This window comes from Orcinus orca, chromosome 16 (genome assembly GCF_937001465.1).
Source record: "Orcinus orca chromosome 16, mOrcOrc1.1, whole genome shotgun sequence".
Classification (NCBI taxonomy): Eukaryota; Metazoa; Chordata; class Mammalia; order Artiodactyla; family Delphinidae; genus Orcinus; species Orcinus orca.
The window spans coordinates 11,403,839-11,429,141 of NC_064574.1; the positions used below are offsets into that span (position 1 = coordinate 11,403,839).

General features: G+C 46.0%; 1 long non-coding RNA gene across 2 annotated transcripts in view; it reads right to left on the reverse strand.

The window, feature by feature from the left end:
* The window catches only part of LOC117197790 (uncharacterized), a 79,479-nt gene that overhangs the window by 21,795 nt on the left and 32,381 nt on the right, over positions 1 to 25,303 (reverse strand). For both annotated transcript variants that reach the window (XR_007472431.1, XR_007472432.1), the window contains exon 3: positions 10,252 to 10,410. This is a non-coding gene — a long non-coding RNA (uncharacterized LOC117197790). The remainder of the gene's footprint in view (positions 1 to 10,251; positions 10,411 to 25,303) is intronic.

Genomic DNA, 25,303 nt, shown 5'->3' on the forward strand with positions numbered 1-25,303 from the left:
GATTTTTTTCAACTCCCTCCAGAAGGAGAAAAAAAAAAATCTTGAAAGATGTTCTCGAGGTGGAGCTGGTAGCAGGTTAATTAGAAAAATGAGATGATTGGGAAAGGGAAAATCTAACTGGCTCTCTCTCTCTCTTTCTTTCTGCCCAGGCTGGGAAGAAGTGGGCTTTCAAGGTCCAGCCCTCTAATGTCAGCATGTGGTGAAATGGGTCTACTCCAGCAATTTGGAATCACCCACTGGAGTGACTGACTGGGGCCTGGATCACACCCAACCCCCCTTTTATCTGGCTCTGCCTCCTGATTTTTCTCTACAGATTTTTTCCCTCTCTCTGAGTCCGTGGGGGCTGGGAGGTGCTGACCTCACCTCTGACCCCACAGGTAAGCACCTGACCCAGGCCTGGCCAATCAGCTCATTTAATTCCCCAGGTCCCCAGTGATTGGTTCAGGGGTGGGCATGTCATCCAGTTAGAGTCATTCCCAGGACCTTTCCAGGAACTATTGGAAAAACAGTGCTCCCTTTCCACTGGAGACACTTAGCTGGAAGCTGCAGAGGATATGGCTGGAGTTGCTGGGGCCTCATGAGAAGAGCCTGCCTGATAATGAAGTCAACACAGTGGAAGGTAGAGCTGAGTGAGGGAAAGCAACTAGGCATTAGTGAGCCCTGGATCCAGCCTTACCTGAAACCTCCAGACTTCTAAAATATAAAAACTAATAGAAACGCCCCCTTTGTTTTTCTTAACCAATTTTGAGTTAGATTTCTGTCACCTGCAACAAAACCACCTATCTGATTCTAGTAAAAACCCCTCAGGGTTTTCACAAGAAAGTCAAGAGAAACAGCAAATTGCTACAACAACAACAAAAAAGTCTCAAGAGATCATTTAGTCTTTCCCCTGTATATAAGAATGCAAGTGCTCTAATTTTTTTAAATTTTATTTTATATTCTTAGCAAAGATCCCTAGGGACTAGGATTCAGCACCCTCCATCCAGAATCCATATAAGAACACACTATGAGATGAAAATGTGAGCTTGAAGATGCAACATACGTCTGTAGGTGGCTCGGGAAATATTCTCCAGGCTGACAAAAAAAAAAAAAAAATCCACCGACAAAACCAAAATCCTAATGTTAGATTTCATGCGCTACCAAGTAAACTTTTTCTCTTATAAAACAAATTGTTTCTATAGAAACGAATGTTTTTCTAGCAACCCACTCCCTATTAGGGTTGCTATAGGAACAGATTGAGAAAATTAGGAAACTGCAGAAAAAGGTAAATGACTGCCCAGTGTCTTTTTTTCCTGGAAACCCACAGAGGGCAAATGCCTTTTCATTTCTGAATGCCTTGGTACTTGGGGCAGGCTCCAGGAACACTTGAGAATATAATTCCAACTCTGTTGCATTCCCACTCCCCAGCAAGGGTTTCATCAAGTCACTGAAATTTAATTCTGAATATTGACAAATTTTACTAAAAACCACCTTCTAAGGATTGTTTTCAAGGACCAGGGCTAGGCAGGAGCATGGAGTAAGAAGGTACAGGGTTTTGGGTGTAAAAATGTAACAATAAGTGCTGACAACCACACACGTGCCACAGATAGTCTTTTGGAGAGAAGCCCTTCATTTGGGGAAACTTAAGTGCACACATTCTGTGAACGCTCTGCTGTAAGCAGCAGGACCATGCCGCGTGCTGCCCGGGTCTCACGGTGCAAATGATGAGCACACAGGTGACTGTTTTCCTTTCTTTACTGGAGAGCTGGAAGAGAATACAAACACAGTCCCTTGTCTCTTACTCGGTTTCTGGGATCATCTACTGACAAGCAGGGTATGACATCTGTCTGGCGTAGGGAGAATTCTCTCTCAACTCTCAGCAACTACAAACCCAGTAGACGGGAGTGGAGAGAGCTTTGAAGCCAAGAGTTGTAATCAGCAAGTAAGAACCACATGGCCTTGGGTGAGTCATTTCATTGCTCTGAATCAGTTTATTTACCCCCGTCTGTAAAATGGGGTTAACAAGATCCCTATTTGTATAATAGGGATCCCAGCTGGTACAGAGTAGAGTTAGCAACACTACTTCACATGAACCTTCTGTGTCTTCTTCAGAAACCGGATAATGGAAATTAGTGAAACTGACAGGGTGTGAAAGGCAGCAGAGAGCACTGGGGGCAAACAGACAGCCCAAGCTCCTGTAAAGAAAGTTCACATATTTTTAACACCTTGTCGGCAGGCTCACCTTGGAGCCTGCCCACTGAAACTCCTACATCTGCACCCACTGAGAATTGCGGGGATTGAGCCTTGCCCACGTGTGACATTAACAAAGATATACCTCTAATGGAACAGAGCCTCTCCGGTGGGAACTTGATTGTCGGGGGAGGTGGGGCCGGGGGGTGGGGGGAATCCGTGGCATGACTAAGAAAGTGTTCAGCGAAAGAAGGGAAAATTCCATCCTGTCAAACTAAACTGCAGTTTCTCATGTCCCCCTCTGCCTCTACCCTGGTCCAAACCCTGGTCATCTTTCCCCTGGAAGAGGCATGCATTAGTCAGGGTTCTCCAGAGAAGCAGAGGAGATACATATATACGTAGATATATAATGAAAGCGATCTACTATGAGAGATTGGCTCACATGATTATAGAAGCTGAGCCCTGCCATCAGGAGAGCTGGTGGTGTAGTTCCAATTGGAACCTGAAGCCCGAGAAGTAGGGAGTAAGTCCTGGTCCAAGTCCAAAGTCCAAAGGGCCAAAATCCAGGAGCATCGATGTCCAAGGGCAGGAGAAGATGGATGTCCCCGCTCAAGCAGAGAGGGCAAATTTGACCTTCTTCTACCTTTTTGTTCTATTCGGGCCCTCAAAGGCTTGTATGATGCCCACCTACGTTGATATTGGTGATCTTTCTGTCTACAATGCAAATGCTGATCTCATCCAGAGACACCCTCACAGACACACTCGGAAATAATGTTTTACCAGCTCTCTGGGCATCCCTTTGCCCAGTCAAGTTGACACATAAAATTAACCTTCATAAGGCAGTAGCCTCTTCATTCATCTCCCTGCTTCCACTCCCACTCTGTACAGTCAATCCTCAACACACGGCCAGAGGAATCCTTTTAAAACAAAAGTCAAATCATGCCACTCCTCTGCCCCAAACTCTCCAATGGCTTCTCAAAGCCTTCAGAAAACAAACCAAAGTTCCAACAGTGACCTACAGGACCTAAGTGATCTTCCCTGACCCTGGCACCCTCCACCTGGCTCCCACTCTCTCTACCAGCCACACTGGCTCATCTCTGTTCATCAGACACACCAGGCACACTCCTGCCCCAGGCCCTTTGCACTTACTGTTCCCTCTGCCTAGAACATTTTTCTATTAGATGTCCACATGGCTGGCTCCCCAGCTCCTTCGGATTTTTGCTCCACTGTTACCACTTTTTAGTGAAGCCTTCCTTCGGCCACTCCCTATAAAATGACCACACCCCACTCCCAGAAGCTAGTCCCCTCTCTTCTTTGGTTTTCTCCACACCACGTATCATCTATTTGTCCCCCACTCCCATTAGAAGATAAACTTGGGAATTCCCTGGCAGTCCAGTGGTTAGGACTCTGCGCTTTCACTGCCAAGGGCCCGGGTTCCATCCCTGGTCGGGGAACTAAGATGCCACAAGCCGCGCGGTGTGGCCAAAAAACAAAACAAAACAAACTCCACAAGAGTAAGGATTTCTTTCTCCTTCGTTTCTTGCAGGGTTCCCATGCCCAGAACAGCACTTAGCACAGAGGAGGCTCTCAGCAAGCCTTTGTTGGATGACAATGAATGAAACAAGAGAGCTGAAGAGTGTAGAAGAGAGTGTGAGAGCCTGGGTACCAGAGCCCAAGCCAGTCCGGTCCCCCCCGCGCTGTTCAATATTCATACATCAGGCCAGTCATTCCATATGCATGAGCGCCCATCACACGCCAGGCATGACATGCTGGAGATGCCAGAAGCAGGATGCCGTGATGAGCAGGACAGGTAAGATCCATGCCTCCCAGACAGCTTACATTCTAGCAGAGCAGCTAAACAATAAAGAAGTAAACCTACAGGTGATGACATACGCCATAAAGAAAAAATAGCCCGAGGTAGTAAGGAGTAGAGGAGAGGGAAAGGAGGCCTGAGACTGAGAGCCGGTGGTCAGGGATGGCTTCTCTGGGGAGGGGTCACGTAAGCAGAGACCCATGGAGTGAGGGAACCCGCTGTATGGGATACAGAGCTCATGTACCTGATGGATTCCCTCCATCCTTTCCTTCCTGACCCTCTCACGTGATTGGAGTCCCACCTCTGCAGGGATGCCCTTCCTCTTTCAAACCTGGCTCAAGCACCACACCACAGGTGGGGTACCTGGCAGGAGGAATCTGTCTGCCCAGTTCTCTCCTGTCTCCCTCTTGGTCGAGGTGTTGCCCATAGAGAGAGCTACTGCCTCCTCACTTCTGAGTTGTGTACCGTGGCCCTATTCTTCCCTTCTTCGGTATAAGCTTTTTGTTTGGAAAAGCAATACATCCAACCAAAACTTGACATTTCCCAGCCTCCCCCCACTGCCTTGTAGCTAAGCTGTCGCCTTGTGATCACAAGTTCAGTGTTGTGCAAAAAATTCTTAGAATGTTCCTTAAAGGGAGCTGCCCCAGCTGAGAAGTAGGCCCCTTTTGTCTTTTGCCCCATCTTTGTTCATGATCCCTGGAATGCAGACATGATGGCTAAAGCTCCAGCAGCCATTTTGCACCACGAGGCAAACTTGAAGGAGGTGCTACAGAAAAACAGAAGTCCAGGGCCTTGAAGACCAAGGAGTTGCCAAACCAGCCTCAGACTGCTGACTTCTGGGCTTCTTTTACACGAAAGAAAAATATACTTCCATTTTTTGAAGATACTGTCACTGGGTAATCTAATCCCAATGGATACACATCAGGGCTGCATTATGACTCATGGATCCTCAGCACCTGCCTTCATGGGCTCCTTCCTCCATAAAAATGTTTAAAATTATATTGTATGACTATGCAGGTATAAAGATAAGTGTAATCTGGACTGTATCTATTATTATCATATTCATGTTTTTCTTATGATTTAAAAAAAGTAAAATGGAAACATTTTGTGGATCCCTAAAAGAATCATGGGTCCTGTGCCTTCTGCACCTAATGGAGACATCCATCCATCCTGATACTCATGCCTTATCTTGCTTTACCCTTAACAGAACCTGATGGTGTAGGTACTATTAGTCCTCCTGCTTTTTAGAGCAGGAAGCTGAAGCCAGAGAGGTTAAGTAACTTGTCCAAATTTGAATCCAGGTCCATCCAACTCCAACCCCAAGAAAGGGGCTATTTTTAGCACCCAAAAGCAATTATTGCTGGAGCTATTATTATTATTCATGCAAACAGCTCTGACTACTTAAGAAAATAGACCTGATAGATGGTAACAAAGCACAATGGACATGCTGACCTTCTGGTAGCTTCTTTTTATTTTAATCCATAAGATAAACACAGCGACGAGCCCCATCTCTGCAGGAAATGTTTTAAATCCCCATCTTTTAGGACTGGATTTACTCATCCAACTTCACAAAGAAAATAACTCCACTCAGCTTGACAGAGTCCACAGTGAAAAGGAAATTATTTTTCTGGAAATGACCCTAAAAATAGCATGGAATGGGCCTGCTTACAGAAACCAGAGGCAGTAAGACTGAATATGTTAGTTTTAAGGGCACAAATGTGTTTTGAAACACAGAGATTCTTCTGTGGTCTTGAGAAGAAAAAATTGATTTTCCAGAGAGCACGATAAAACATGTGGGAAAACAACTTTGGAGTAAAAACAGCGTGAACTTTGAGAGGACGGCAGAGCACTCAGTCCGTCTTATATGCCTACCCCACCATGGGAGCCAAGAAGAAGTCCCCCCCCACACATCGCTCTGTTTATTTCTTTTCATGCCCTCTTAGCACAAATTAAAAGACAAGGAAATGTTGATGAAACCAGACCAAAGGGTGGCTCAGCTTTGCAATCCACTGCCTCCCAGGGAGAGGTGTGCAAATGGCTGGTTTCTAGAAAAGAGCCACAAACTATCCCCTTTTAGGTAGCATTTTCTCTCCAAGGCAGATCTGAGTAGACAACTTATGCCTCAAACAACCGTATTTTGTTTAGTCATTCATCCGTCCAGCACTTATTAAATGCCTTCTGGATGCATTGCACCATATCAGACACCAAAGACCACTACAAGACCCCACCTTTGGAAAGTGAAGTCAGCGTTCAGTGAGGACTTGGAACATACACAGAGGAATCAAGTGTGTGACGATACTTTCCCAGTCTAGAGGTTAAGAATCGGAATGCTGGAGCCAGGCAGCCCCAGGTTCAAGCCCTGGGTCTACACTTACCTGCAGAAAAATTTGGGGCAAATTAACCTAAGCCTCAATTTCCTCATCTATAAAATGGGGATAACAAAAGCACCTTTCTCTTAGGGAATTCCCTGGCGGTCCAGTGGTTAGGACCCTGAGCTTCCACTGCCAGGGGCCTGAGTTCAATCCCTCATCCGGGAGCTAAGCTCCCATATGCTGCACGGCAGGCCAAAAAACGAAAACAAAAACCAAAAAACCCAGAAAAACAAATGCACCTTTCTCTTCGAGTCAACCCCGAATTTTGCAATTCATGTAAAAATGCCTGGTGGGAGTGGGGTTATTCTGTGGGAAGTGGGCAGAAAGACTGACTGTTCCTTCTGAGTCAACCCCGAATCGGCACCATGTGTAATAAGGGGCAGCTGAGAGAGTTGGCCAGAAAGGCCAGAACCCAACCCAACACAACAGAAATGAACGCCTCTAGAAACTTCTCAGAAACCTGGGGCCAAGCACCAAACTGCCACTGCAAAATAGGGTTTGAGACAAACTCTAACTACGTGGTAAGAGGTATGGACACCACAGACAAGAACTGAGTTATTTGAAACACACGTTGGGTTGACTCAGGGGCAGTGGGTGGCATGATCTGACGCACAGACTCAGATACCAGGTAGACCCTGGTTGCAATTGACCAAATACATGACCTTGGGCAAGTCCCCATGACCTTCAAGCCTCAGTTTCCCTGCCTGTAAAATGGGAGATAACAACACCTACCGTGCAGGTGAGAGTTACAGAAAGTGCCTGGCACACAGGAGATATGCCAGCAAAGGTAGCTACTGTTACGGAACTGAATTGAATCCGGCAGAAGACAGCTCCCCGGGAGCACAGAAAGGCTGGAGCCTGTTGAAACAGCTTCGCTCTTTTCCTGTATTTCTGGCAGACATGTCCACAAGCAAAGACATGACATTTAAGTTGATAGTTCAAGCAGAGTAGCTGTTCCCACATGTGCAGTGTCGCTGTCCTCCCTGAGAAGTTGGCTGTGGCCAAGGGGATTTAATAAACCTGGGGCCACGGATGCCTGGGGCTGGAGCCCAACGGGGTGTGTAATGGAAACACGGATATAATTAAGAGGCGGTTCATTTGCAATGTTATGCACTGGTTGGTTAATTCTTTCAAGATGCTAAACAGCCCTTCCCTGGGGCTTCGGTAATTGACTCTGTCAAGGCATCTCACACTGCCGTCTAGAGACTTCTGCTTAAACAACCTGCTAACTCACTTTAACACACGCATGCTCACTTTCTATGCTCCTTAACAGACAGGTCTGAGCAGAAGTGCCAGGGTGGAGATTCTGCTTGGGAGGAACGGGGAGGAAGAGAGGGCTGCGGAAGGACTTAGATGGGAAGAAGTGCTGTCTGCAGAGAGAGCAATAGAGGGAGAAAGAGGAAGTGAGACAGGCTCCCACGCTGAGGTCCTGAGGTTGGAGATAGATGGGCCCCAGGCTGAACAGCTGCAACCAGTCTCCTGCTGACACCTTGAGATAAGAGACCAGCAGGAGCAGAGCCCCGATTGGGTGGAAGACAAAGCGACCACATTTTTCTCATTCTTGTGGTCAAGGGGACTTTCCAGCAGACCCATGTGCAGAGAAGGTCCTCAGCCTAGGGAGGGGCCAAAGGAAGGACAAATTGCCAACCCATAACGTGTCCTGCCAACCTCCCAGAATCCATCTTGACTGAGGAATGCCGTGCACTCACCAGGAAGGATCCTGAGTCAGGCCAAATATGGGCACAAGCAAGATGATTGGCCAGAGACAACCCGGAAGACTGCCCACATATAAACGATCTCAGCCACCCTCATTGGGCGTAACTCACTCCCCAAGTTCGCCCGTGTGTTCTTTGCTTCTAATAAACACTTCATCTGCTTCACAAGCTCCGTCTCTTTGCTGAATTCTTTCTTCAACGAAGACGAGGACTGGGGGCCTGCTTCAAGCTGCCACACCCTTCTCACTCCCTCTCCCCCACCCTGAGATCAGTCAGGCCACCTGGGTTCAAACCTGCTTTCACTGCTTACCAGCCGTGTGACCTCGACAAAGCTCCTGGAGCCTCAGCTCTTTGTGAAATGGGGATAAATACCTTCACCTCAAATGAACTGTTGCAAGGATTCAAAGTAACACAATGCAGAGTGCCTGGAACTGTGAGGGTGTTTAATAAGCACTGGCTGTTTCACTCGCAGAGGGACCAGGCTGAGCGATGATAACACATCGGGACAAAATCAGAAGAGTTTGCAGCTGGTCCAGGAGAACCAGTACAGGCTCTGCCTGTTGCACTAGGAACCTGCGGTGTGACCTCAGGCAAGGTCCTTAACCTCTCCATGCCTCGGTTCTTCTTTGGAAAACTGGAGTTGCAATACGTCCCGGGGAGGGGTGCATGAGGACGAAATGAAACAACACCTGGCACATAACAGACCCTCAAGAGACGGTGGGTCCAAGCCTTTGTCCACCTGCAAGTTTGGCTCTACTTGAAAGCCTGATCTCCAGGCACGAGTGGCCAGGCAGCTGCTTCCTACGGATTCCATAGGTACCGAAACTAGCAGTTGATTCCCCGAGGAGGCCCAACCCATTCTGAATGCTTAATCAGCCCCACTGATTGCCCTTCCTGGATCCATGCAGACCTCTCCTGACCTGGCTCAAGCTGTCTTGGAAGCCAGACAGGGGAGCAGAGCCTTGGTCAGCCCCCGCATCTGCTGGGAGTAGGGAAGATTTCCCCAAATAAGTCCCCTTCCAGCCACTTAGATGGCAGCCGGGGGGATGGGGAAGCCCTTTCACTGGTCCATGACGACCCTGGCTCCCCTTCCTCACGACACCCCTCATGATGGAGAGAGGGCTGGTATAATGGTGGGTGCCCATCATCCAGCTTCCTGTCCCAGGAGTTGGGGGAAAGGACAGGAATTAGCTTCCAGATGTATCACAGTGAGCATTAGTACCCTTCCAGTCCAGCCTCCCCCAGTCCACCACCCCCAGTCATCTTTCTACAACACAAATTTCACCATCTCATCCATGGGCTTACAAACATCCAGTAGCTTCCAGTGACCCAGGGTAAAGCCCACAACCAAACACAGCTCACAAGGTCCTTTGGACTCTGATCTCTGCCAACCACTTTGGATTCATTGACCCCACCCCCTGCCCCGTCCCCTGACGTCCTTCCCCAGACTTGCTACACAAATCACTCTGCAAGCACACTGTGCAGTTCCACACCTTCGTGCATTCGCACCTGCTCTTCTCTCTCCCTGAAAGGCCCACCCTCGTTCTCCATCTGGAAAATGCTTCCTCATCCTTCGGTACGTAACTGACATCAACTCCCCGCCTGGCGCTCCCCGGCACCTCCCCAGAGTCAGCCACCTTCCCTGCATTTCTGTTGTGCTTTGTGAATAGTCACTCTTTCCTTCTCTCGAGATGTACTGAGGCCCTGACGTGTTCCAGGCACCGAGCAAGACCCTGAGGTCAGAGAACAAGACCAGCCCCTGGGCCACGAAGCCACGGTCCAGCTGCTGGAGTCAAGCAGAAAACACGGGAGTGCCAGAAAGTTGCCGAGGTACATGGTGATGACAGAAAAGTGCAGGATGCTGAGCGAGCCTGGGAGGACGGTCTCAGCCTAGTGTGGGGAACAGCAACCCCCCACCCCACCCCAGGGATGTGCTGTTTAAACTAGGATGTAAAGAATGAATAAGCATTAGCCAGAGAAAGAGGAGGAGAAAGACAGAGAGCAGGTATAGACCCCACAGCATATAGATGCCAGGGTGGACTCGACACTCCTAAGGCACTGCCCACTTCTCCCCAGGCCTGCCCTCCCTCGCCAGGAAGTCTTTAGGCGCAGAGAGTCCCACGGTCACTGTGACATATCCGTTCCACCCCCCTCTGGCCAGGTTTTAATGCGCCGTCCTGACCTGCAGACAGTGGCCCGGCTTCCAGTCAGTATCTGTCAGTCGGGCTCTGGGTAAGTCAGTCCATGGAGCCAGCAGAACGTGGTACCGTCTCCGCCCTCCTCCAGCGACGTGTCTGCCATTCTCACAGGCTATACGTTGCTCCTTGGCGTTTATCACACTCTAGGATACAATATATTTGTTTATTAATTACTACTTTTGTCTATCCTTCCCACGCCTAAACCTAGAAGGTAAGTTCAGGGCTTTTTCTCACTTTCTTCTCTGCTGTATCTCAGCATTTGGAACAGGGTGTGTGGGGGGCACTGCAGGGGCTCAGTATGTATTTTGGAATGAAAGGTAAATACAGGCACATGTGCATTTTTCTGGGAAGAGGATTTTCATCAAGTTCTCAAAGGGACCTGTACCCCAAAAGAGATCATGAACCACCAACTTAGCAGACCATCTAGATCCCTTCCGGTTCCAGCTTCTGGGATCCTAGTGCCAAGGAAAGTGCCTCGCTGGAGAGTGAGGGATGCTCAGTCCAAGTCCTAGGAGACAATTGGTCCATTCAAAAGGGTGGACCAACATCACTTGACCAGTGGACCACTGCTGGGGGGCAGGGACAGTAGCCATCCTAAGGCTGGGTAATATATATCGATTGAATTGAGTCTTGATTTGAACGAATGGACAGAATGTCCATGAAAATCATCCGTAACATTTGGATATGATCAGCCTTTCAGGCATCTTGACTAAAAGTAGATTCACCAGCCCTACAATGTGCCCAGTATTGTGCTTGTGGTTGGGGAGAGAGTTCCTGTTCACAACAGAGTGGAACAAATGTACTTGACATGAGGGAGGGGGGTTAAAGCTTCGTAATCCACGTCTCCATTCTGTGGATGAGTCTGTTTAACCAGCCCAGGCACAAAGCTTTAATGAAATAAACAATGTCACCAGTATTTTAAAAACGGACTTGGTGAAGTGATGCATGGCACGTTGTAGAGAGAGCTCATCACAGCCTGGGTGGCATCTGAACAAGACAGGGTTTGTCAGCTGAAAATTTCAAACCAATTAGATTTATGTCATGGAATCAGATAAACAGACCAAGGTTTGCAAAAATCGGATAAACTTGGAATCACTGCAAACAATGACACCCACATACTCGCCTTCTTGGCGCTGAGCTTGCTGACCTCTGAATTATTTAGCAAGGAAAGAGATGGTACAGTGTGTTATGTATCACTGGAAAATAGTCAACTGGAGGTTTCCCGAAGCCACTTGCAAGGTCCAACTCAGTTCCAAAGGAACAGCCGAAATGCCCCCTTCTCCACCCCTCCCTACCACTCCGCAGAAATGCCCTTCAAAACAAATACCTGCTCACAGCCCCATTGGTTCCTTCCGGGTAGCCTCATAGCACTTCCAAAAACAAATGAAGAGGCTCCCACATTGCAGTTCCCACCGTTTCAATTTACGCTTCCAGTTGAGATGCATTCAAAGGAGAAAATTAACATTAAATGTGAATCTGGGTAGTTGCTTTCTGACTCTAGATTCCTTACTACATTTTCCTCTGTCACTCTCACCGCCCCTGACCCCACTGTAGTGAGCTCACTCTGGGCTGTCAAAGACCCCAGTGGAGCCGCGTGTCATCAAACTTGTGACACCCCAACTCTAGCAATGGCGCCAGACTCCTTGTCTGTTGCCAGGTAACTTCTAGCAGAGAAAAAGTCTCTTGCAGGGAAGGAGGGAGAGGAGAAGACCCAAACAAGGTCAGCGTCTCTGAGGAGACAGCCATGTTAGCACACATGCTCGTTTAATAATCTCAGTAACCCCACAAGGTAGACAAAAATCAATCCTCACTTTACAGACAGGGAAACTGAGCCTCAGAGGAGTGAACTCCTTATCTGGGATGTAAACGTGAGGTTGCATTCTGTCTAACACCTGAATCCATTCTTTCTCATTCACCAGACGGCCTCTTATGACAGTGATCTGAGCACTTCGTCCTCTGCCAGCCTGCCTTCCTGGGATTGAGTGCAGATAAATATATTCTATTAGGAATTTAACAGCAGATATAATACTACTAGTGGCCAGATAAATGAGTACAGGTACCAACAGAAAATGACTATACCTGCATTTTGTATTTAATACGGCTATTTTATCAAAAAGTGTTTGGAATTAATAAAATTATTTTAAACCACCGAAACGAATCATCCACTATAATTTGAAGACATAACTGTATAAACATTACAAAATGTTAAGCACTACAATGAGCACAGAAAATATAAGCCATACATATTATACTTTAATACAAATTATTAGCAGATACAATTTAATAAAATATAACAAAAATAACATAGTCAACATTGAAAAAAATTAAAAGGAATTTTTAGTAACTGGGAAAAGTTAAAATAAAATATTATGATTCTTTAAATGCAATCATTAAAAAGTAAAAGTGTGAGGGGCTTCTCTGGTGGCGCAGTGGCTGAGTCCACCTGCCGATGCAGGGGACACGGGTTCGTGCCCCGGTCCGGGAAGATCCCACATGCCGCGGAGCGGCTGGGCCCGTGAGCCATGGCCGCTGAGCCTGCGCGTCCGGAGCCTGTGCTCCGCAACGGGAGAGGCCACAGCAGTGAGAGGCCCGCGTACCGCAAAAATAAAATAAAATAAAAAATAAAAGTGTGTATCAATGATGTCACAGTTAAGTCCCGAGCATCTTCTTGTGAAAAATTTTCAAGGTGTTAAAAACATCTACTCAGAGGAATGGAGAGGAAACAGTTAGCTAATCCAAATATTTCCCTCTGACACTTTCATATTCAAATATCTTTGAGATCCTTTGGAATAACTGATTTCTTCACAGAGAGTATAATTTTTTTTTTTTTTTTTTTTTTTTTTTGCGGTACGCGGGCCTCTCAATGCTGTGGCCTCTCCCGCCGCGAAGCACAGGCTCCGGACGCGCAGGCCCCGCGGCCATGGCCCACGGGCCCAGCCGCTCCGCGGCATGTGGGATCTTCCCATACCGGGGCACGAACCCGTGTCCCCTGCATCGGCAGGCGGACTCCCAACCACTGCGCCACCAGAGAAGCCCGCGAGTATAATTTTTATTGATAGGAGCCTGGAATTTTGTTTTAAGGAAATTGTTTTACCAGCTCACCTTCAAGTTCTTTCATTTCTTCATACACAGTTACAGAATCATTTGATTCAGCTGTTGCTGCAGAGTGCCCTGTATCAGTTTTGAAGCTATCACGTTCACATCCCACTTACATGGAGAATTTTTATTAGTAGTATCTTTGTAACACATGCTTTGCTTTGTCAAATACATATATTTTTTTCCTTCTCTTGAGGATAAGGGAGATGAGAAAGATGTTTTCTAAACAAGTGATCTTTTGTTCAATTAGAACATTCAATGCAGCATAAAACTCTCTTAAAATCTCAAGATGTAAATGATTCAGCTTTCAGATTTCCTAAAATACCAAAATAACGGTATTACATTTTTTAAAGGCAGTATTTTGGTATTTAAAAATAGCATAGTATACTGGAATACAAAAAAAAAAATTTACTGCATTCATTAGCCCAGTTGCTAGGAAACCTGTGAGCAAGCCTAAAGCTAGGGTATAGGTAGGTAAAAGGGTACTTCTTTAAGCAAAATAAGAAAAACCAGAATTAATTTTAGCAATCATGGGTAATAAAGAATGCAAGATGATAAGATGATACTAAACTGTATTGACGAGTTTGTATTCCTTTAGAACATGCTCTTAATTACATCCTCCACTGAGTAAGTATAAATACTAATCATTAGAAATAATTAGACATGCTTGTTATTCTTCTAAATATTACCTTTATTTTCAAATAGCGCATTGATATTTTCATTCTCCATGGTTAAATAAAGACTCTGTGGGTGGATTCATCCCCACAGTAAAGGCATCATGGATAGAGGAACAGACAACTTGAACTGCAAGTAGTTTGAAGTGTTAGCCATGTGCATCCTGACCTATAACATATGACAAGTAAAAGAGGAGCCAGTTCTTGACAAAGAGGGAAAAGATGAAAATGTTTTCAAAAAATTAATCAGAGTTCTGCTTCTTGTCGAGTCAGCTCCTATTGGACTTACTCTCCCACAAATAACAACAATTCAGGGGGCAGAGGACACAACTACATGAAGGCACTGGGAAGTCAGCCAACGCAGGCAGATTTTAGAGAGGAGGTGACATTGGAAGAAAGAAATGGCAGGAAGTAGGTTTCCTGACTTTTTATGTTTTTTAGCCTAAGGTCAGGCCACAGTCAGTGCTACGTGGGAAGGTAAAACTCTGATAGAAAAACCACAATCCTTCTGGCCTGAATAACTGGAAGGCAGAGTTCAAAGCAACTACAGCCACTGGAAAGTGAGGAATGTGGGGAATCCTAAAAGGGAGAGCTACAGAGAGGAAAGGCCCCAAAATTCTGTGTATAAACTTTGCCCAAATCTCTGTCTAATCCCTGAATAGCATGGGGAAGACTCCAAGAAGCCTAGGTATGGGTTAAAAAAAATAAATAAATAAACTGAGGTATTAGCCACCAATCAAGAGACAGATTTTACAATTTTAGTTCAACCAAGTTAACTGCCTACAAAAAACTCCAAAAACCAAACACTCTTTGGAAAAGTAAAACAATCTTATGTCTCTGTGGTATAATACTCACAATGTCTAAGATATAAAACAAAATTACTCATCATGCAAAGAAATAGGAAAATGTAGCCCATTCACAAGTGCTACTATAACTGTGCAAAGATTTAAAGGAAAATATGATCATAATAAATAAAAAGATAGGAAACTGCATCAGGAAAAGAAAATGCAAAAAGAAACCAAACAAATTCTAGAACTGAAAAATACAGTATATGAAATAAAAAACTCAGTGGACAAGTATAATGGCAGAATGGAAATGACAGAGGAAAGAGTTGTTCACCTTGAATACAGGTCAACAGAAATTATCCAATCTGAAGAACATACGGAAAAAAAACATTTTTTTCAAAAATGAATAGAACATCTGAAACTTTCAGAGCGATATTAAGAGGTCTAAGAAGATCATTCAGGCTGGCCTAGGAGCAAAAAACCTGGATCCAGGAGAATGGATCTCACAGCCGTGTGGGCACAGTGACTATGATGTTAGTCATGGGTCTGTGGAAAGGAAATACCAGATTCAAGAAATATTGGGAAGAAGGAAACATCAAGTCTTCATAATTAGTTGAATAAAGACATGCAAAAGAAAGAGAAATCTCAGGCTTCCCTGGTGGCACAGTGGTTGAGGGTCTGCCTGCCGATGCAAGGGACACGGGTTCGTGCCCCGGTCCGGGGGGATCCCACATGCCACGGAGCGGCTGGGCCCGTGAGCCATGGCCGCTGAGCCTGCGCGTCCGGAGCCTGTGCTCCGCAGCGGGAGAGGCCACAACAGTGAGAGGCCCGCGTACCGCAAAAAAAAAAAAAAAAAAATAGAGGGGGGAGGAAAGGACCTAAAGCCTTTTGGAAAAATAGGCAAAGGACATGAACAGTCCACAGAAAATAAATATAAATGAGACTTAAACATAAAGAAAGATGCTCAACTTTATTCAAAATAAGAGAAATGCAAATTAAAACTACACTGAGATATCTCTCCTCTAACAAATTGGTAAATTCAAAAGCTTAACATCAAATTCTGCTGGTGAGACTAGGGGGAAATAGGCACTTCATATACTGCTGGTAGGAGTACATAAAGGTACAATCACTAGGAAGGGCAATTGGACAATATCTAACAAATTTACATGTGCATTTACTCTTTGACCCACCAAAGCCCCCTGTTGGGAATTTATCCTGCAGATATAACACCATAAATATGAAAAAATATGCACAAGACTATTCATTGCAGCATTATTAGTAATAGTAAAATATGAAAAATAATCTAAATTTAAATGCCCATCCATGGGAGAGTGATTGAACGAAAAAAAGAATCAGCCTGTGAGCTGATATGGAGTTATCTCCAGGATACGCTGTCAAGAGAAAAAAGCAAGGTGCAAAACAGTAGTGTGTGTGTGTGTGTGTGTGTGTGTGTGTGTGTGTGTGTGTGTGTATGTGTGATGGTTTTGGCAAAACAAAGCATGGGAAGAAAAATCCAGAAATTAATGAAAATTATTGGCTATAGTGTGTAGATGAGAATGGGGTCAAAGGTAGAGATGGGAGGGATATCACTTTGAGTATAACTTTTCATATAGCTTTGCTTTGGAACCATGTAAATTAAATTAAAAGGGGTAGAAAGAAGCAAACCCTAAAACTGAATACAAGCAGAAAGAAATAACTCTAACTTACATCAAATAAATAATGTAATCCACAGAGAAAATAATTGATTCAAGTAACTTTTAGACACACATTCCAACTGGATAGCCTTAGCAGGTGGGACAAAAAGAACTGCAAAGAAATTCTGAACTGGATTTAGTACATTTGTGGTAACAGGACAATAATTCTGAAAGTATTCTGTGTGTGTTGTTTAATAGATTAAATGAGTACCTATATTAAATTTTTTGGAAATTAGGGTTCCCACTGTGGGAGAATGAAGATATAAATATGAAATGAGGAGAGATGAGGAAAAATTGGTGGTATCACTATGAACTCATGATATAAATATATACATATCCTAGCTCTCCACTCAAAAGATCTAGACTTAATAACACTCCAGTATCAAAAAAGCACACCTAGGGCTTCCCTGGTGGCGCAGTGGTTGAGAGTCCGCCTGCCAATGCAGGGGACACGGGTTCGTGCCCCGGTCCGGGAAGACCCCACATGCCGCGGAGCGGCTGGGCCCGTGAGCCATGGCCGCTGAACCTGCGCGTCCAGAGCCTGTGCTCCGCAACAGGAGAGGCCCCAACAGTGAGAGGCCCGCGTACCACAAAAAAAAAAAAAAAAAAAAAAGCACACCTAGCACCCAGATCCTGGTTTCTAAATACCATGCCCCTTCTAAAAGGAGAAATGACTAATTCAATTTCTGGGGCAACATCTTATTGTGTCAGAGAGTAAGGAAGTGCTCAGAACTGACGGAGGCATGTCCCAAGGTCAAAGAAGCCACCTTGAAGGGACTCCCACTGGCCAAATCTTGTGGGGAGTGGAGAGACTCTGTAATTCCACAACAATACTGAAAATAAGAAACGTAAAGGTGAGTGGGATGGACAGGTGGATGGAGCGCTTCTTTACACAAGAATACCAGATAATAAATGTACAAAGAACAACAAAACTAGAAGACTGTAACTGCCAATATGATTATTGATTTAGGCAAGGATAATCAGTAGATGCTAAAACCATAGAGGAAAGGCTGTTTGGAACAGAATTGTCACATGGCCTCAATTGTTAATTATAAAAGGAAAGAAGTACCTTTACTAGTAGATACAACCTTGAACAGTGCTCCAATGTAGCATTACCAATAATGGATAGTAACTGACATGATGTGCCTCCCAGTGGGAACCAGTGGGAAGTGAAAAACATTCCCTGTGTATGACATTTGCCAAAAAGGTTTATCCTAAATCGAATCATAAGGAAATAATCAGATAAATCCAAGTTATTGGACATTCTAGAAGACAGCTGGCTGATTCTTTTAAAATGCCAATGTCATGGGGGTGGAAAGAACAAAGGCTAGGGGAGGGGATGTGGCGAACATTCTAGATTAAAGAACCCTAAGAGACCTGACAACTGAATGCAGTTGTCCTTGACTGGGTCAAGGAAGAAAAAAAAAATTGCTTCAGAGAACAATAAGAAGGTAATTGGGAAAATATGAATATGGATTTTACATTAGATAAAATTATTATACCAATTAGTAAATGTCTGAGCATGATGATGGTATTGCGGCTTTGTAGGAGAATGTCCTAGTTCTTAGGAGATGCAGGCTCCTAAGAGATGAAGGATCATAATGTCTGCAATCTAATTTCAAATAGTTTGGGAAAAAATGAAAAATGTGGCAAAAATGTCAAATGCCAACAACTGGTGAGTCTAAATGAAGGGCATAAGGCTGGTTATTGTACAATTCTTTTACTTTTTCTATAGACTTGAAAAGGTTTGAAATAAAAGTTGGGGAAAATGAAGAATTGGGCATGAAAACCCAATTATGTGTGTGGATAAAGGGAGCCCTCTTTTAGCAATAGGTGTGAACGTTGTTAGAATAACAACAGGTAAGTTATTAACAGCTTTGTTGTGAAAAACTGGTTACTCAGAAACATCAATGGAAAATGCCCTCTTAATTTATTTGGCGGATTGGAGAAGCAGGAAAGAAAACAATTTAAAACCAAGTATTGCAGATGAATGAAACTCCAGCTGTCCCTACTCAGACAGAAAGTGAAAAATTAGATCTTACTGATGTTTGATTTCTGTGAAGCCACTCGGCAGAACTTTTCAAAGCGTGTGTCTGCGACTAAACTGCACTCACCCTGGTTCTTGAAACATTCGTGGCACACCCCAAACTTGCCCAAGGCTGGCACAGTTGCCATCTATGTCTTTAAGATATGCTAAAAGGCCAAGGCACACAGTAAAGAGGATAGTTTTCTGCCATTTGTACATACAGATACATTTGTGTGCGTGCAAAATATTTCTGGAAGGAACTAAAAGAAACTGGTAACTGTTACTCTCTAGGGAGGAAAACCAAGTTGCTACCGTCTTGGGCTTACCTTTTATTCTTTTGTTTTATTTGAATTTTTCCACGTGAATGTATGAACTATTCAAAAAAAATTTTTATTAATGGTGAAGAATGGATGGAAGGATGGATGGGTGGATGGATACATGGATGGATAATGGATGGATTAGTGGGTAGGTGGGTGGGGAGTGAGTGAGTGGGTGGATCGATGGAAGATGGATGGGTGAACGGGTGGATGAATGGATGGATGGATGGGTGGATGATGGGTGGATGAGTGGGTGGGTGGGTGGAGGATGAATGGATGGGTAGACAAAAAAAATGAGTCTATGCACAACTCCCATTCCAGACATTTGCTCCACGATACTTCCCCTCGGGCTCCACGCCCCAATTACAAGGATAGGCTGCTCCCAGGCTAATCTCTGATTTGAGGGTGGCTGGCTCTGTGCTCAATTTTAGGTCTTTAGTTTATGAGACACAGCTTCTCTCAGTTCTGCATCTCCCCTGATTCCAAGAGCTTTCCCCCACCCCCTACAGCCCGAGACACTTTCTTCTAGCCCACTGCGGTTATGTCCCTAGCCAAGGGGACTTCATCTGTCAAATTCTAACACCCATCCACTTTATCTGCAAGGACAGAACCAAATTGCAACAAATCTCGTGGACTGGAATTGCTCAACCTCTAGCACAGAGAATAATTCTAGTCACACCCCTGGGAAGCCTTCTGATGACTTGCCAAGGTCCCACACTTCCCTGGGGACTGCAATCCTTTTCTCTGTCTCTGTGGTAATGTGCTTTTTCCCCAGGCTCGCATCTCTCTGGCCTCTGTGTGAGCAATGTTTCTGCCTGCTTTCATTTACAGCAAAGGACGAGAAGGACAGTGCAAAGGGCTGAGACACCTTTTCATCTCCACTACCTGATACCATCAGGGCACTGGAAATGAAGAAACATCGACTTCAGGCAGATGACACCCCTGGGAGGGCTGAGTCCATCAATATGCCAGCCACTGCCCCTGTAATCCCATAATCCCACAGGAGTTTTCCTAGAAAGAGCAAGGACCACCAAGCCTCCATCTTTTAGGAATGAAGAAGTGCTGAGGGCCCTGATGGTGCCCACCCTGATCACCCTCTACCGGGCGTGCACCCACCCCTCCCTACTGTGGATGAGTAAGGATTGGCTTCTAACAGCTCCCTGTTACCTCCTAATCCAGCAAATTACCTTCTTGCACGAGGAAGTCCCCATCTCCACCCCGGGAGGCTGACACAGGGTCACAAGGTCTAGCCTCTTGCCCCAAAGTAGGACCAGTTCTGTGCAGTTCACATGCCAGAACCCCACTCACCCATCCCCAGTGGGAACAGGCTGCAGCTCAGCTGAAGCTGAGACCACCACCTTACTCAGTTCTTCCCCTGCTCCATCCTCCTTCCCTATCCTCCTGCCCTCACCCCATTTTTGCAGGGGCACCCCTCAATAAATCACAGGCACTGCAATCCCCTCTCAGGCTCTATCTTCGGGGAGCTCCACTAAGAGGCAGCCTTCTCCTCCACCACCAGCATCCTTGCTCTCCGTCAAGTTCCCACCGCGTACGTGACATCCCACTAAAGGGAGGAGCATTATCTGATGTAACCCTCACAACAGTCCCATGAGGTGGGGCGATTATTAGCCCCATTTTATAGGTGATGTCACAAAGGCTGAAAGAGGTGAACCCACTTGCCAAAGGCATACAGACATAGGTGGTGGAACCAACACAACTGTTAGAGATGCCAGCTGTTCCTGTCACACTTCGGGAAACTGAGACAAGAGGATGATGGAACATGTGTCAGCCTCAGACCAGACATCCAGACCCCACTGCAGTGCTCCTTCCATCACATCAGACCTTTTAGCCTCTAGTCAGGATTATATCTTTAAGCACACACAGACACACAGACACACACACACACACACACACACACACACCCCAAATTGGATCTTTCATTCCAAACAACCCAAGATAAATACAAACCAGCCTGTGGCGGTTTCCTTAATCCCAAACATGGATTCCATGAGCCGCGGCACCCATTTTAATAATCTGATTACCATCAACTACTATTGCCCCTCGTAGAGGACGGGCAGGACAACAAATCTCCGATTTTTAGGGAGGTCCAAGAGCTGGTGTTCCTGGGAGGACATCAAGCCTTTCTTTTAAAGATTTATTCTTTTTTTTTTTTTTTGGCCACGCTGCACAGCATGTGGGATCTTGGTTCCCTGACCAGGGATCGAACCCACACCCCCTGCAATGGAAGCATGGAGTCTTAACCAGTGGACTGCCAGGGAAGTCCCAGGACATCGAGCCTTTCAACTAAGCAGACTGACGTCCATGCGTGTGCTCTTAGGGGGTTACGGGCTTGCCCTATCCCACCTCCCAACTCCCCCCACCCCAACGCCACTAGCATCAATATCTTGCTAAGATTTGGGGATCACTCAGTGTGTGCCAGGCACCAGGCCAAGTGCTTTACCTGCATTTTCCCTTTTGATGCTCATGAGCCCTGTGTGGTAGGTGCAACCATTTGACAGGTCAGAAAACTGAGGCTCGGAAAATTCAAGTAATTCGCCCAGGTTTAGGGGGCTGGAAAAGGCCGGAAGCAGTGCTGGCACCCGAGGCAATCTAAATGCAAAGCCCGCACACTCACACCCGAATTCTGATGGCTGGGCCTTGCCTAGGTCTGCCTAGTCCCTCTACAGCTGACCCCACGGCATCTTCTAACGACATGGCCCCAGGAAGACAAAGAGAGAACAGATGGGACCGTTGGGTTCATGCAGAAACGTGAAACTGAACTAAAACTCTCAGCCTGCAAAGTATGTCCCTTTGCATCCCTGGCAGAAACATAGAGGAGATAAACAGAGCTGAGGCTGATCGCAAACCTGTCAGTTATTTCCATATGAACACAAAGACACTGAAGAGAGCGAGGCTATTTTTTTTTTTTTTTCCTTTTTCTGAAAGGCCACTGGTGGACACTTCTGCTCTTGCTGGCGATAAAGCGTTCCTTTAATTATCAGTTTGGGGCCAAGTCCAGAAAGCTATTTTCCTGCACTATTGTCACAAGGAAATGAAAGGCGCCAGCCTCCCAAGTGGCTCTCGTTTGGGGCCACGGGTGGCCGCAGATACGCTGCATGCCCGGGAGCGTGGGCTGAGCGTGGTGACGGAGGCCACCGCAGTGACCACCCGACTCAGAGGACACTACCCTCGGGTCTCTGGGACTGTCACAGGAAAGAGTGTCGGTGCCTTGAGTCTGCCTTGGACTCCTTGCCTTCCCTCTGAACACTCACGCATCTTCGGGAAACCGTGATGGGAAGAAGACCAAGGGGGTATTTCTTTCTCTACCTCTGACCCTCAGCTTAACTCCTGAGAACATTCCAAGGTCTTGCTGGCATGATCCAGATGTCCCTGGCCCCCAAGCTGGCCACTGCTGGCTAGAATCTGGACATTCAACTCAAGAAGACATGTTTTTCCTTACCCCACATTGCCCCCCTGCCAAAACCTTCCATAGCTTCCCATCGCCTTCATGAAAAGGACCTCACCCCTGCACCAAGCATTTAAGGCCACTGTGATCTAGACGCTAGAGACGCAGAGGGGATGATCAAGAGAGCTGAGCTGAGAATTAGTACACCAGGTTTGGGATCATAGCTGTGTGACCTTGGACAAGTGTCTTCACCTCTCTGAGCCTGTTTCTGTATTACATATTGCTGCATTTTAAAATTACCACAACAGTTAGAGGCTTAAAACAACACACATTTGCTACCTCACAGTTTCTAGGAATCAGGAATCCAGGCATGGTTTCACTGGGTCCTCTGCTCAGAGTCTCTCATGGGCTGCAGTCTAAGTGTCAGCCTGTGGTCTTATCTGAAAGACCAACTGGGGAAGGATTCACTTCCAAGCTCACCCCTCTGGTGTTTGAAGCATTCAGCTCCTCAGGAGCTTTTGGAGTAAGAGCCTCGGCTCCTCGCTGACAGCCGGCAGGAGCTGCCCTGGGTTCCTTGCCACCTGGGTCCCTCCTGCTTGCTTCATCAGAGGAACCACATGAGAAGAGGCAGAAGAGTAGCTTACGTGATTAGGTTATAAAAGAAATCCATCTTTGTAACCTAATCTCAGACATGACATCTTATACCTTCTAACAAATATTCTATTTGTTAGAAGCCGGTCACTAGGTCCAGCCCACATTAAATGGGAGAGGAATACACAGAGGCATGAACACCACAGGGTGGGGATCGCTTTGGGCCAGATCTTCAGAAGCTGCCCACCCCAGTTTCCTTCTCCCTGAAGTGCAAACTATAGCGTTGTTACTAGATGGAAGTATATAACGTACACAAAATGCTTAACACGATGTCTGATAGATTTTAAGTATTCAGTAAATGGTTCTCTGACTTTTTTTAGATCAGAGTTTCTTGACTTTTTTTTATTATCACTCCCAGTCCAAGAATCCTTTTGGACAGTGTTTTCCTAATTGACCCTCTCTTCCACATGAAATTTAATACCTCAGATATACTACCTAGGGTTGAGTTCTGGAGGACCATTTATCATTGTAATACCTAAGATTTTTCCCTCCCTGCAAGAACTAATATTTTCCCTGTTGGTGATACCGCCTCTATGACAAATACGCCCTCTATCTCTGTTTTCTCATGCCTCCCCATAACCACAGGCATGTGCATGCATGTGAATGCAACCACACGTGTGTGCAAGCACACATACAACCTGATGCCAGTCACACAGGACACGGCTTTCCCCTGATGCTGTGCGCTTTCTTCTCTATCTGTACTTCCGTTCCCTTGTTCTCTCTGCCTAGAACACCCTTCTGACCCTTATTCACCTGATTAACTCCTGGTCACCCTTAAAGGTTCAGCTAAAGTAAAGATGACAGGCAGCCTCTAAGATGCCTCTTGATGATTCCTGCCTCCTGGTGTTACACCCTTGTGTAATCCCCTCCCCTTGAGTGTAGGTCACACCCTCTGACTCCCTTCTAACAAACAGAGTATGGCAAAAGTGATGGAATGTTACTTTTGAAATTAGGTGACAAGAAAACTCTGGTCTCCATCCTGCTCACTGTCACCTTCTCTAGTTCACTTGCTCTGATGGAAGCCACCTGACACGTGGTGAGATGTCCCATGGACAGGCTCCTGTGACAAGGAACTGAGGGGGGGCTCAGTCCTGTAGCTCACAAGGACCTGGGTCCTGCCCTCAACCACGTGAGGGAGCTGGAAGCCGACCCTTCCCCAGCTGAGCCTTCAGATGAGACCCCACCTTGATGGCAGCCAGCACCCAAGTAAGCCTTGATTTCTGATCCACAGAAACTGTGAGCAGATGTTTGCTGTTTAAGCCACTAGGTTTTGTCACTTGTTACACAGCAACAGATAATGAAAACAATCAGCTCCTTTAGGAGGACTTCCCTACCACTTAGCCACAGACACACACAGGCAAGCACACACTCACTTAAACACACATATTCACATGCGCATAATCACACGTGCACACCTACTCATGCTTTCTCACACTCACACACTCCCGTATACTCCCTCATTCCAGGAATGCCTCGGTCCTTACACACTTTCTCACATATACCCACGCTCACGTACACTCACACACCTGTGAGTAGGAAGCATCCCTTCTCTGTAACGTCTTGTTCTTAGAATTTATCACACTTTCTTGTCACTGCATTTTGACCACCCAGTCTTGCCCACTGTGAGCTCTTTGAAGTCAGGGACTGAGTTTTTGTTTGCCTGTTTTTAGGGTCTAATATCTATAGGTATCAATACATTTTCAATAAATTAATTTTGTTCATCAGTCCCCTGTGGAAGTGAGGGTCAGTGACTCATTCTGCCTCTTGAGTTGGTTGTATCTCCTTTCCTCTTTTTCACGAACAGAAAGACTGTCTTCTTAAGAATCCTTTACCATCAGCCTGCTTCCACTGATGACAGGAAATTACTCACCCTCCTTCCTGGAAAACAGCCTGTAGACTGACTAACAGATGACAATGAGACAAAGACAAGCACCTGCTATCCACCTAGAACACTAGGGAAGGAAAAGACACAGCATCTTTGGGAAGGGCATCAACCTTGTTTTGCATTAGAAATGATGCCGGGTGGTTTCTGATGATGTGACAAAGTGAAGAGTTCAGACAGCAAGGTGGCAAAAGCAGGAGGCATGAAATTCACCGTATGAATTTCAGGGCTCAGAAGCCCCACTGCTTGAGCGTGAAACCGGCTCTGCCATTGGTCAGTGCATTAACTTGGGGCAAGTTACTTCACCTTTCTATGCCTGTTTCGTCCTCTTAAAATGTAAATAACCAGGGACTTCCCTGGTGGCGCAGTGGTTAAGAATCCACCTGCCAGTGCAGGGGACACGGGTTCGAGCCCTGGTCAGGGAAGATCCCACATACCGCAGAGCAACTAAGCCTGTGTGCCACAACTACTGAAGCCATGCACCTAGAGCCTGCGCTCTGCAACA